At 45.8% G+C, this 12,012-nt stretch overlaps 1 long non-coding RNA gene across 1 annotated transcript in view; it reads left to right on the forward strand.

Annotated features, from left to right (window-relative positions):
* LOC138516153 (uncharacterized) overlaps positions 1-12,012 on the forward strand; it is a 215,909-nt gene that overhangs the window by 147,660 nt on the left and 56,237 nt on the right. The window contains exon 2 of the long non-coding RNA XR_011282240.1: positions 6,443-6,496. This is a non-coding gene — a long non-coding RNA (uncharacterized lncRNA). The remainder of the gene's footprint in view (positions 1-6,442; positions 6,497-12,012) is intronic.

A 12,012-nucleotide genomic window follows, 5' to 3' on the forward strand; every position in this document is an offset into this window, starting at 1 on the left:
AAGTCCTAATGTGACCCTCCTGAAGCATCTATGAGCTTATCCTCATGGGTGTGCGGACAAGCAGGCACCAGAGCACCGCCCCCCCCCCCCAAGCTGCTTTCTGGTTTATGTAACACTAGAAGGCTCCTTCAGTCTGGGTTCTTCTCTTCCTCCTTCTATTTTCTAGGAGTCTTTTCTACTGCTCTGTACACTTACACCACTATCTCTTGGGTTAGTTTTCTGCCTCACCGAAATGCCATTCTCTGGTCGCACTATGGAAGAATGCAGCCCCTATTCAATGAAATAAAATAAATAATACATGATGCATCAAACAGAAGGACAGGAAAACAATTAAATAAAGGGTTGGAACTGGAAGTCTTTATTTGCAGGTTAGAGGTAAATACATGTTCACAACCCCTGCATGCCTTCATGCCATGCTCCGATGCCTAGTGTTTATTATTTTCTTTTTAACTTGCCTATTATGAACGGAACTGTGCATGTGTTCTCAAACCGATGGCTTTAGACCTTTGGGCCTGCCCTAATGACTAGTACAAAGATGGTGAACTAAAGCCTATGGATCACGCCATCTCAGAACGGAAACATAATAGACCTGCCATCAATAACGGAATTCATAGTGGGTGCCGACGATAATGCCCCTGAACTGACGAGGAGGGGACCGGAAGTGTGAGTGAGGAGCCACGTTTACGCCTGCTTTAGGCGGGAGGTGAGAATAGTGGGCTGGAAGGCCTGGTAAAGTAGCTCTAAAAGTTTCAAGGTCAGACACCCCAGAAAGTATAAGAGTAGTGGGTCTGGAAGGCAGGGTTGGTTTGTTGGTTGGGAATGTGTTAACAGCTGGGATGTGTCCATTTGTCTTGCATGCAAGCTAATAAACCCTTTTGGGGAAGTCATAGTCTGAAATAAAGAAAATCATTTTTGATGTTCACAACTCCTAGGGTGCTGTTCTTCATCTGCTCCTGTTCTCCTGCCCTTTACATTCTCGAGGTCGAGGCCCCTTTCTGCTTTCACCTTTCTTCCACACTCTTTGATTTCTGTCTGTATGCTGTCAGCCTTGCCCTGGTCCCTTTTAAGCGTACTCTTCTTTGTCTCCTTCGATGTTTTTCTCTTACTTTATATCTATAGGTTTCTCCTTCACTTAGTCCTGAATCGTGTATCTGTTCTTTCGATTGGGAGCTCCTGCCCCCCTTCTGTGGTTTGCCTTCCCTCATCCATGCTTCTGCCAAATGCTCTTCCTTCTTCTCCAACAACCCTCCACTCTTCCTTCTCCACTCTTTGCACTCTCCACTTTCTCTCATTGGTTTATGTTCGCAATACAAATTGTGAACTAGGTATCATTTTATATGCCTTTTGAATCAACAGGCCACGGTTTCTGCAGCATGTTACATTCAACAGACAAACCTGGATTCCCCATTAAGTCACTGGATTCCCTTTTATCCTCACTCCTGACATCATTCCATTACACCTCACAACATACTGCCAACTAATGGAGAGCTGACATAAGATGGCAAAAATATGTTGCTACCTTAAATCTGTTTTAGATCATCTGTTTTCACATAGTTTATTGCTTATAGGCTCACAATTTATTATGACTTGAAGGTAATAAGGAAGCAATTGATAAACATTCTGATAAAAACACTGGGAAAAAGGGAATATTAGTGATGATTGTGGCTCAATGTTTTCTACCTGACCTCCCAAAACACCTCTTATCAAGCCATTAACAACACAGATAACTATGACTTGTGTGGGCACTCATAGTCCTTTTGCTAGGTTTGTATGAGCTCAAGGTGTGTTTAACACCAAGCACATTGAAAGACAGTCAAGTGATAAAAGCATTCACATCATGATAACACATGGTATAAGCATGGTGAGATTCTTTGAAATATTTTACAATACAGAGTTACAGATGAAAATAGAAGTAAGTGGAAAAAACAATATAGTAACTATTCTGAATCCTTTAAAGTGCATTAGGGATTAAACTGTTCGAAAATTATCAACACAAGTGTGTCTGTGTGTCTCCTGCGACCTTCTGCATCAACATCCTGATCTGCAGCCCCTGCTCTCCCAAAGCACAGAGCAGGTTCAGAGGTCACAGGTGCCATTTTTGATAGCTGCTGTCACAGAAAAATCAGTGCAATGCAGAGGTTGCATTTACATCTGCAACACTGTTCCAAAACGACACAATAATAATAAGCTAGCAACCTAGTGGCAGGATAATCTGAACATATAAGCAACAGCTAGGTTTTGGTATGGTGGCATAATTGTTAAAACACCACACCTGATTTATAGCATACCAGTGTCAACTATGCGCCCTCAGATCAGCTCTGAGAGACAATGTGGATTCCAAGCACCTGTCTGTCTCTATTCCAGTAAATGGGACAAAGGACAGGATGCCTGCCTCTGTTGACATTCTGGGATGTTGGATAACTCCACCCTGCCATGTCAAGTCACTCACAACAGGAGGTTCCTGGGAGCCTGGCTTCAAAAAGGCCATTCCATAACAAAGATATGCCTCACAATTGGGGGTTGCAGCCCAAAGGGTCTTTGGAGTGCAGGGCTAGAGGTGGCAGTGTGCAGGAAGGGGTGTCTAGGCAGACAGGTAGAGCAGACCAATTGGGAGAAAGGATTCCTGAATATTTATTTTCTGTGTTCTTCTCTGTGCTTCCTGCCTGCTACATTTCATGGACAGCAAAACACTTGGGGTACTATGCAACAAGGCATTATTATTATTATTATTATTATTATTATTATTGTACATATTGAGCATGGAACTAGCTTTGAGAAGCAACAGAGCACTTTGCAGCGGTATACAACAGTACAGATGCATAACAGAGCACTTTTCAGAGGTAAAAACAGAACAGATATACAGCCGGGGTAGGATACAGATGGACAAAGAGGGCGGTAAAGCTGTACAGAGTGATGGAGAGTAGAGGGGCAGACAGCGTCTCGAAAGTCAGGTGATGCGGGGGGGGGGGGCTACATGATGGCCTAGGTGTTGAGGAGGGGACAAGTCTGATGCTGATGGGGAGGAGGTTACATAGTCTCAGGACATAGGCAGATAAGGCTTGTTTTGTGGTCCTTTCCTTTTTTGCAGTGGCTGATTTCTAGTCTGCATGTGTCCTGGCTTCTGGTGGTGTGCTGTCCACCAGAGCTGCTGAGTTTCTCTGCGAGATAGCTGGGTGACTTGAGGGCGACTGCCTTATAGATGATGCAGCAAGACTTGAAGGTGATTCATGCGTGTAGTGGGAGCTAGTGTAGGTCGCTGAGGGCTGGGGTGATGTTGTTGTATCTGTGTAGACTTTTGATGAGGCATGCGGCCGCATGTAGGACACTTCTCAGGGGCACAAGGGAGGATGATGGGAGGCCTTTGAGCCCATCCAGGTGGGATAGGACCAGTGCTTGAGCAGTGGATCTAAAGCTGTCCAGAGGGTGGAAGGGCTTGACTTTCCGCAGAAGGGAGAGCTGATACCAAGCTGTCTGAGGTTCCTTAGCTATTTGTGTCTTCAAGGAGAGGTGTTTGTCAATGTAGATCCTCATGGACTTGGCGGAGGAGGTGAGCTCGGTTGTGAATCCCTCAAGGTTCATGGTTGATAGCCAGGTCTGTATGTCTGGGTGTTCGGTGTTGTTGGTGAGGAGTAGGAATTCAGTCTTGGAGGGGTTGAGCTTCAAAATGTACTGGACATCCAAGACTGGATCAGCGAGAAGCAGGTTTCGAACCTGTGGATGTACTTGATGGAGTCGATCTTGAGCTATAGCTGTGTGTCATCAGCATATTGGTGGATGTGGATGTTTTGAGTGGCTGGGAGGGCTCCCAGGGATCCATGTATAGATTGAAGATCAATGGGGAGAAGATGGAATCCTGTGGGACACCAAAGGTGATGGGTAGCATTGGTGATCTAAAGGAGTCCATCTGAACAAACTACTGGTAGGACTTGAACCAGTGTAGGACATGGTCGCTGATATCCATGAGTCAACATACAGTGTCCGTGAGTGCCTGGTGGTTTACTGTGTCCAAAGCGGCCGAAAGGTCGAGTACAACCTGGAGGCAGAGGTGGCCATTGTCAAGGATGTTGAGGGCCTTATGGACCACCTGTATGGTTGTCGTCTCTGTGCTCCATCTGCAACTGTACCTGGATTGGTAGGTTTGGAGAAGATTGTTGCTGTAGATGTGTTGCTTCAGTTGGGCAGCAGACTCTTTCTCCATGATCGTACCTAGGAAGGGAAGATGGGTGATGAGGCGACAGTTACCTAGGTTGTCGGGATTCACAGTGGGTTTCTTTAGTAGAGGGAGGACTTGTCCTGCCTTTAGGGTCGATGGGAAGGTGCCTTAAATTAGGGAGCTGTTGATGATCTTCAGGTAAGGAAGGAGAGCTTATGTGGAGAGGGTCTTGAGGATGGATGCTGGAAAGATGTCGTCTATATACGATGTGGCTTTGAGGGCAGCCAGAGTTTCTACCAGGTCCTCTGTAGAGAGTGTCTTGAATGTTGTCCAGGGTGTGGAGATTTCATGAGGAGGGACATGCAGTGGGTCTGTGGATGCAGAGCTGGTGTCTGTGTGCTGGAAAATCTTGCTGATTTTGCGGATGAAGAAGGTGTTGACGGTGGTGGATTTTTCAATGGAGTGTGGTATGGCAGGATCCAGTAGCGGGTTGCCACAGTGCCTGACTGCTTTGAGGAGGGCTCTGCTTTTGTTGTCAGCTTCTGCTATGGTGTTCCCATAGTATGAGACATTGGCTGTGTGATTAGTTGAGGCAGGCGGCTTGGAGTTCCTTGAGAAGGACAACGTCAGATGTGGTCCCGGAGCAGCCCCAGCTTTTCTCTTGTTTCCTGATGACTCTTTTGATGAGGCTAAGTTCTTGCATGTACAAAGGTGCTGGAAGTTTTGCTTTGCAGGTGCGTTGTTTCAGAGGCACGTGTCGGTCAATGGAGGCTGAGATGGTTGTGTTGAGTGATTCCTATCGAGAGTCACAGTTCGGTTGGGAGTGTTCAGTCCATGTGAGGTGGAGGTTGGCAAAGTCTTCCATGAGGGCTTGCACCAGGAAGTTCCTGAAGGACCTGAAGGTTTGTCTAATGTGTTTCTGCTGGGAGTGCTTTACTGGGGTGTTGTGCAGGATGTTGAACGGCATGGCCAGGTGGTCAGACTAGCCAAGCGGGAAGGGAGAGCTGTAGTTGACGGAAGGCAGTGCAGTGATGATTAGGTCGAGGATGTTACCTTTCTCATGCGTTGGATCTTTTTTTATGCTGTGTGAGTGTGAGGCTGAGGGTGTCGAGAAGACCAAGGAGGACTTCCTTCATCGGTTTCGTGGCCTTGTTGCCTGGGAGGTTAGAGTCGCCCATGGAGATGTTGTTGGCGTGCGTGAGGGACATGGTTGTGACCAGGTCTGTGAAGTTTCGGATGAAGGCAGTGTTGAGTTTGGTTAGTCTATAGATGTGATGTAAGGTGACTGTCTCATCGGGTATAGCGGGAAGTGGCAGGAGAGGACTTTGAACAAGCCATTGTTACCAATGTCAAGTCTGGTACAGAGCCATGAGGTCTTGTAGATGTTTGCGAGGCCTCTGCCTGTCTTGTTCGGTCCGTTCCTGTATTGGATGCTGTAGCCATCGGGGACCAAGACATCTAGGATGTGGGTGGAGGTGGGTGTCATCCAGGTCTCAGTGATGAGAATGGAGTTAAGTGTCTGCTGCATGGGTGATAGCTGAGCAGACGCTGGCGAGCATTAACCTACGTCTTGTGGATGGTGAGGGGGTGCTGATGGGCTTGAGGCTGATGTGGGTGAGGTTGCTGTATTGCAGAGCCCATGCCTTAGAGGAGAGGCGATGACTCTGGCACTGCCTGGTTATGGTGTTGATGGCCTGTGGGGACGGAGGGAGAAAACCCATGTCAGTGTGTGCTTACTTGTTGTCTGAGCAGGGGTTTGGTCCCTGGGTCCTCCCGGTCCAAAGGCATGAGTCACTTGTCATCTTAACAAGGATTGTAACCAGGCTTGCTTTAAACAACTGGGTGGATCTTGTGGGGCGTTGTGGATACCCCCACCACTCCCACATGGATTTCAAATGGGAAAATGAAAAGGCACAAGAGGAATCCACGCAGGAGGGAGGGGGTTGTGCTGCTCTTCTCCTCACTTTTGTTCCAATTGATTGGTTCACTTTGTAGCTCCCTGTGGGACAAAACAAGGGGCATGAGTGATCTGGTTCTCAAGTCCCTCCTCCCCCCGGTATTCCCTCCTGTCTATGTCAGTACCAGAGTGGGAATGGAGATGGCCTGTAAGCTGGCTTGGCTCAGTTGCTTCCCTGATCCAACAACACAGTCCTGCTGGCTTTGGCTTCTGGGGGCTCTTACTTAAATGTTTCTTCCTGTATGCTGTTCTTAGGATTACAGATCAAATGTTCATGTCTGTTTTCCTATTGTATTGGACACTGTAGTGATCTTTGCTTGCTTTTCTTGCAGAATGAAGAAATGAGGCTCATGGGACGAGCTGCTGCAGAATCAGGGTCCAAGACGGTAAGTTTATCTGCTAAGCGTTATTATTTATTCCAGGTTCTGGGCTCCCGGGTGCTGAAAGGATCCAGATGGGTGCTGCATAATCATGGATGCTGGGTAGGTCCAGGCGGGTGCTGGGTAGCTCCTGGGTGCCGTGCTGCTCCAGATGGATGCAGGGTTGTTGGGAGCTAGAGCACATGGATGGTGTAGCATTACTTCTTTAACACTAATCACAGGCTTAAAGGGGGGAATGACTTATAAAGACTTGCCTGTCAAGATGACACCCAGGAGTTCCAGATCCAGTGAGATTTCGGAATCTCGTAGGATTTTGCTAGAACTGGATTTGCACTGTTCGCTCACCACAAGGTGAGGTGAAACTGATTCGGCCCATCAAGCCCACCTCCAACTCTGCACCAGAGTCTTCCATGTGGCCCCTGAGTGGCCCTCATGTGTGTGTGCTGGAGATCCTTGAGGGTGCTGTGGGGATACTTGTGCCATGATAACTGGCTTAGAAAAAGAAGCTTGTTGCTGCAGAAATGTTGGAACTGCCATGTCTCGAACAGTGCCTCAAGCCACCAGCATCTTTGTCATCAACCCAAAGCGCGAAAGTCAAATTGACCCTGGTGGCCTCATCGACTCACACACTTCGAAACTCACATTGAACTGCATTGAGCAACACTTTGAATCCAACTCAACGTCTGCTCCTGTCTGGATCACTGTGATTCACTGCACGAACCTGGTGTGACCCCTATGCACAACGATAAGAAGCCCAGTTTGATACTGTCGAACTGCCAAGAACTGATTGTGGTACTGAAGGCCGCAGCCCCTTTGGTCGAAATGTTGGGACTCTTAAGACTGGAAAGCTCACTTTTGCACCTTTCCCCCCAAAGACATATCCTTTATGACAGCATTGAAGTGACCGTTTGCCTTTCCCTCCTTGCTAATTACTGGGATTGATCAGACATATCTCTGAGTATTTTTTGCGAGGGGAGTGTGATATTTGATGAAGTATGTCTGTGACCAGCACTGAATGAGGTAAATCACTTTCTGTCACATTCATGATACTTTCCGTTTTTCCAATTCTGTTTATTTTCAGAAAGTTCTGCTAATGTTAAAGTTATGTCACCCAGAGGGATGATGCCAACTTCCTTCCGGAACAATGTTCTTGATAAAGCCTGAAAACCCACACATTCTGGGCTATTGTTAGCTCCCCTAATAGTCACGCTAAGATGGCAAACTCTTAATATCCACCTAAATTAAGGGGAAGTCATCTATCAAGAACTGGTCATAAAGACTTTCAGGCACTTACTTGCAGTGCATGACAGACTCATTACTACGAAAGGATAGTAGAATATCCATTGGTAAATGTTACCCTGCAAGCAATGTACACTGCCTCAGAGACTTAGGGAACAAAGTAGATCTGTATTGACAAACAATGGACTCCAAAACATTTTCAGAATAGTGGTCCAGAGCTTGGTATTGTCAAGGAAAACCACAAATCCTAATTGGTGATATATAGAGAAAACTGAGACAGTAAGAGGATAATCACTGAGGTGTAGTCATTGCATCATTTTTGCCACATTTACAGTTAATTCAAGATTTCTCACCCAAGGAAGTTGGCTATTTGCAATTCAATTACTCCAACTGGAAAGTAAAATATCCGTTGGTCAATGCTACCCTACCAAAAATGTACAGTCCTTCAGAGACTTAGGGAACTAAGTAAATCTTTATTGCCAAACAAGGGGATCCAAAACAGTTTCAGAGTAGAGGTCCAGTGCTTGATATTGTAAAGAAAAAACACACACTATAATTGGTAATATTTTAAGACCAGTGAGGCGCCAATAGGATGCCCGAAGTACTGTCACTGCATCATTTTTGCCACATTTACAGTTAATTCAAGATGTTTCAACCAAGGAAGTTGGCTATTTGCAATGCAATTATTTCAATTACTCCTCCTGCCAGTGGACAAACAAGTCTGAGTAAGAGGATTTTGTTTAATATGTTGTTTTGGCCTACGGTTTTGTTTAATACTTAGGGGTGTTAGAAAATGAACAACAATTCTCTACACCAGCAGGCATGGAGGCAGTGTTTGGATTTAGGGAAGAATGAGGGTGTTTGTAGAGGGTACAGGTCATGGAACGAAGTACTTAGTCCAGTGGGGAGAAACATTAGAAGGAAAAGTAATGGGGGAGGCTGGAACAGTAGTCAAGGGAGATGAGTACCAGGGTCAGCATGAGAGTTTAGATAGACTTGTAAGTGAGAAGGGGGCAGGTTTTCCTCATGTTAAACAGGTTAATCCGGCCACAGTGGATGACCTTAGTTAGTAAGTCAGGTGGCAATAAGACAGGAGACACAAAAGTGGGACATTGGTGGTCACAAGGTATGTTACTTCGATCTTGGAAGGGTACATTGTTAGACAGCCAAGTGCCGACCCCACTACCTCTTTTTGAAGTGTGTGAGGGGTATGAAAGTAGCAAAGTCAATGTCTAAAGCAACATGAACCGCAGTAGATTACAGTTTATTATTGGGCTATAGCCCCGAGTTGTGTTGAGTGACCCATGTCTCAGTAATGTCCATAGTTGCAGGAGGGGCTTCATGAGAATCAAGTGATCAGTTATGAAGAAGATGTTAGTACAGAAAGAAAAATGTACAGGTAGTGGGAGCAGGTGGGGAAGGAAGGGATGCTGTCATGGATGCTACAGGTATAGATGAGATTAGAGCAAATATGTTGGGCTAGAGGCATTCTGTGAGTGGGGCGAAGGGTAGGGAAAAATGGGAAGAGGGTGTGAATGGGGTAGACGAAATGAGGGGGTTGCTTGAGAGGGAGAGAGTTCCTGTGGATTGAGAGAAAAGTTAGTAGAGAGCAAATAGTAGATGTATGAGGAATGATGGGTGGCTGCAGGGTAGGGGCAGTGTAAGGGGAAACCTCCCTTCAGTTCCCCTTCACACACCACAGCAACAGCAGCGACGGTAGCCCATGGAAAGTTATTGTATTGCCTCTCGAAGACCACCTCTGCAAAGAAACACATTCACTCCAGTGCTGAGAGAAAGAACAAAGACTAAGCTTTTCTGTGTCTGTCTGCTCGTCTCATAGGGATTGCCAGTGTGTTGGAATTGTAATTGACACTGAACATCACGCAAATGGATTGAAAACAGCTGGTCCTTGATCGTGCTTAGCTGAGTGTGAAACTGAAGAGAAGGATTTGTACTTTGTATGGGCGCTCTCTTGTGTGTGCTCTCAGGGAAAACAGACTATTGTGGCTGCTGTGTACAGAGTGGTGTGCCTGATCGGTGTGTTCCATACCCTGGCTCTGGCCGTGTGGGTGCTTCAGGGAATCTGAGCTTGCTTTGGACCAGCCTGTTTAGATGGCGATTGTGACCACAGTAAGAAGCCACCACCGCTATACTATCAGCAGGAAAAGGGTGAGTGGAAATTATTTATTATGTCTCTACTGTGAAGAATAAAGAACATCGTTCAAGCTCGCTGTTTGTGGTTGTTTGTGGTTGTTTGTGGCGGCGTGGGCGGGACACCTTGCGTTTTATACAGACTTTTTGAAAATTGGCTAGTCTTTTAAAAATAAGTGGAATGGAACAGAGTGAGAGGATCCTGGCACCTGCAGGAGCGAGGTTACAGTAGATTACACTTTATTAGCTTGTTGTGAGCTTTGCAGGTGGCTTCGCTAGGGCGGGGGGGTGGCTTATTGGGCTACAGCCCCGGGCCTTTTGGTTGTAGCCCCGGATAGAAGGTCTGGGACTGCAACCAAAAGGCTTTAGCTAGCCCCGAATCCTGCCAGTCCTGACATTACCTTAGCCCCTGATCTTTTCCAGACCTAGCAATACCCCAAGGACTCTATTGAAACCTACATCCCAGAAGCGGAGAGAAATGTGCTGTCCATAGTCCATAGACATTAGCTTAGCCCCTGATCTTTTCCACACCTAGCAATACCCCAAGGACTCTATTGAAACCTACATCCCAGAAGCGGAGAGAAATGTGCTGTCCAAAGTCCATATGCCACACGCTATACCCATTGTTACTGCTAGCAAGGCTTGCAGTGCTAAATACTATTGAAACTAACTCTGACCGATCTTATGAGTATTTTTAAGCATTCAACGTCCTAGGCTTCTGTGCCCAAAGACTGCACAAGACTGTGCAATACAGTGATCACTAAATGTTTTGTGATTATACTGATGCGTGTTATCCGCTTCGGCCTTTTCGTTGACTGTTGGTTTCCATGAGCTGGGCACTGATCCCATGAAACTGGACCCTGTTTTCTGGAGTTTGCTGAATCTCCCGGTTGGTTTCACTGGCATCTGCTGTCAGGTGTTGCAGGTAACTTAACTTCTGAACCCAAAGAACTGATCTTGAACTTTGAACTGTATCCCCCACAGAGGAGATTGTATTCTATGTGAGATAGGGATTGCTGATAATTTTGCAGCTTGTATTTGGCAAGGAGCTAGTTTATCCTTGGCTATAAACTCGTTGTCTATTCTGCCTATTTCTCTTTACTCACTTCATTCACTGGCTTGACCCTGATTGGTTTGAACAACTTTTATCTGCCAATTCAACATAACTTACTATATTTAACATATCCATATCCAGTTGCAGGCGAGATGGACTCTGGCTGCCCTTTAGCAGTCGAGCGTGCATCCCCTGGACTGGTGTGAATTTTGAATGTGATCTCGAAGGAGATTCTTAGAGGTGTTACATTGGTGCTGGCAGCTATTGGCAGCCATTGGCATTTAGCATTTTTATCCTGATTTGACTATTCATTTTGTAAACATTTTGTATTATTACCAGTACTAATGAATTTTTAGTTTTGTGTTGTGCAATTTTAACTTGATCTAGGCCATTGGGAAGTTGCTACATGTGGCAATTTGTGCTTTTGGTGCTGAATGGTCTCTCCATCAACACTATGGCCACGGCACTCTAGGGGAGTAAGATGATGAAACAAGCCAAACTGAAACTCTCCCTGGAGGATGTCCCGATCGAACAAGTTCACGCTTAAGACTATCTGGGTATTAGAATCAAAGACGATTGGACATGGTCTGAACAATTGGGTAAAGCTGTACTTGTGCTTGCCAGGTATAGTGACGCCCTAGCTAATTTCACAAAGGAGCACGGAGGAGGGCTGTGGGAGTAACGCTAGAGGCATAAAAATCTCAGGCCAGGCAGGCAGTGCTCTCTGGTGCAGATTGGAAAATGTGCAGAAATTATCCTGTAGTTGGTTGTGCGCATTACTGGCAATAATCTGCTGGATGAAGAGATTTGCTATTCTGAATGGTATGCAACAGTAGCTGAAAACCACAGGGGTAATTTCTCAAAAAAAAACTTAAGTTGAAATAGCAAAAAGATCTGTGAAGGGTTTTCACTAGCTGCGCTCCCAACCATATAGGGTCAAAAAGACTGATAGAGTCTAAAGGTAAGCATAGAGACCAAGAAAAGGTGAGACCATCTAATAATTACGGAGTCATTGATATTGGTTTTTTAGTCTAATTTTTAGTTAGATGAAAAAGTACATAGTATATTTCTATCAACA

The sequence above is a fragment of the Ambystoma mexicanum genome, chromosome 6q (assembly GCF_040938575.1).
Source record: "Ambystoma mexicanum isolate Mex_15411 chromosome 6q, UKY_AmexF1_1, whole genome shotgun sequence".
Lineage (NCBI taxonomy): Eukaryota > Metazoa > Chordata > Amphibia > Caudata > Ambystomatidae > Ambystoma > Ambystoma mexicanum.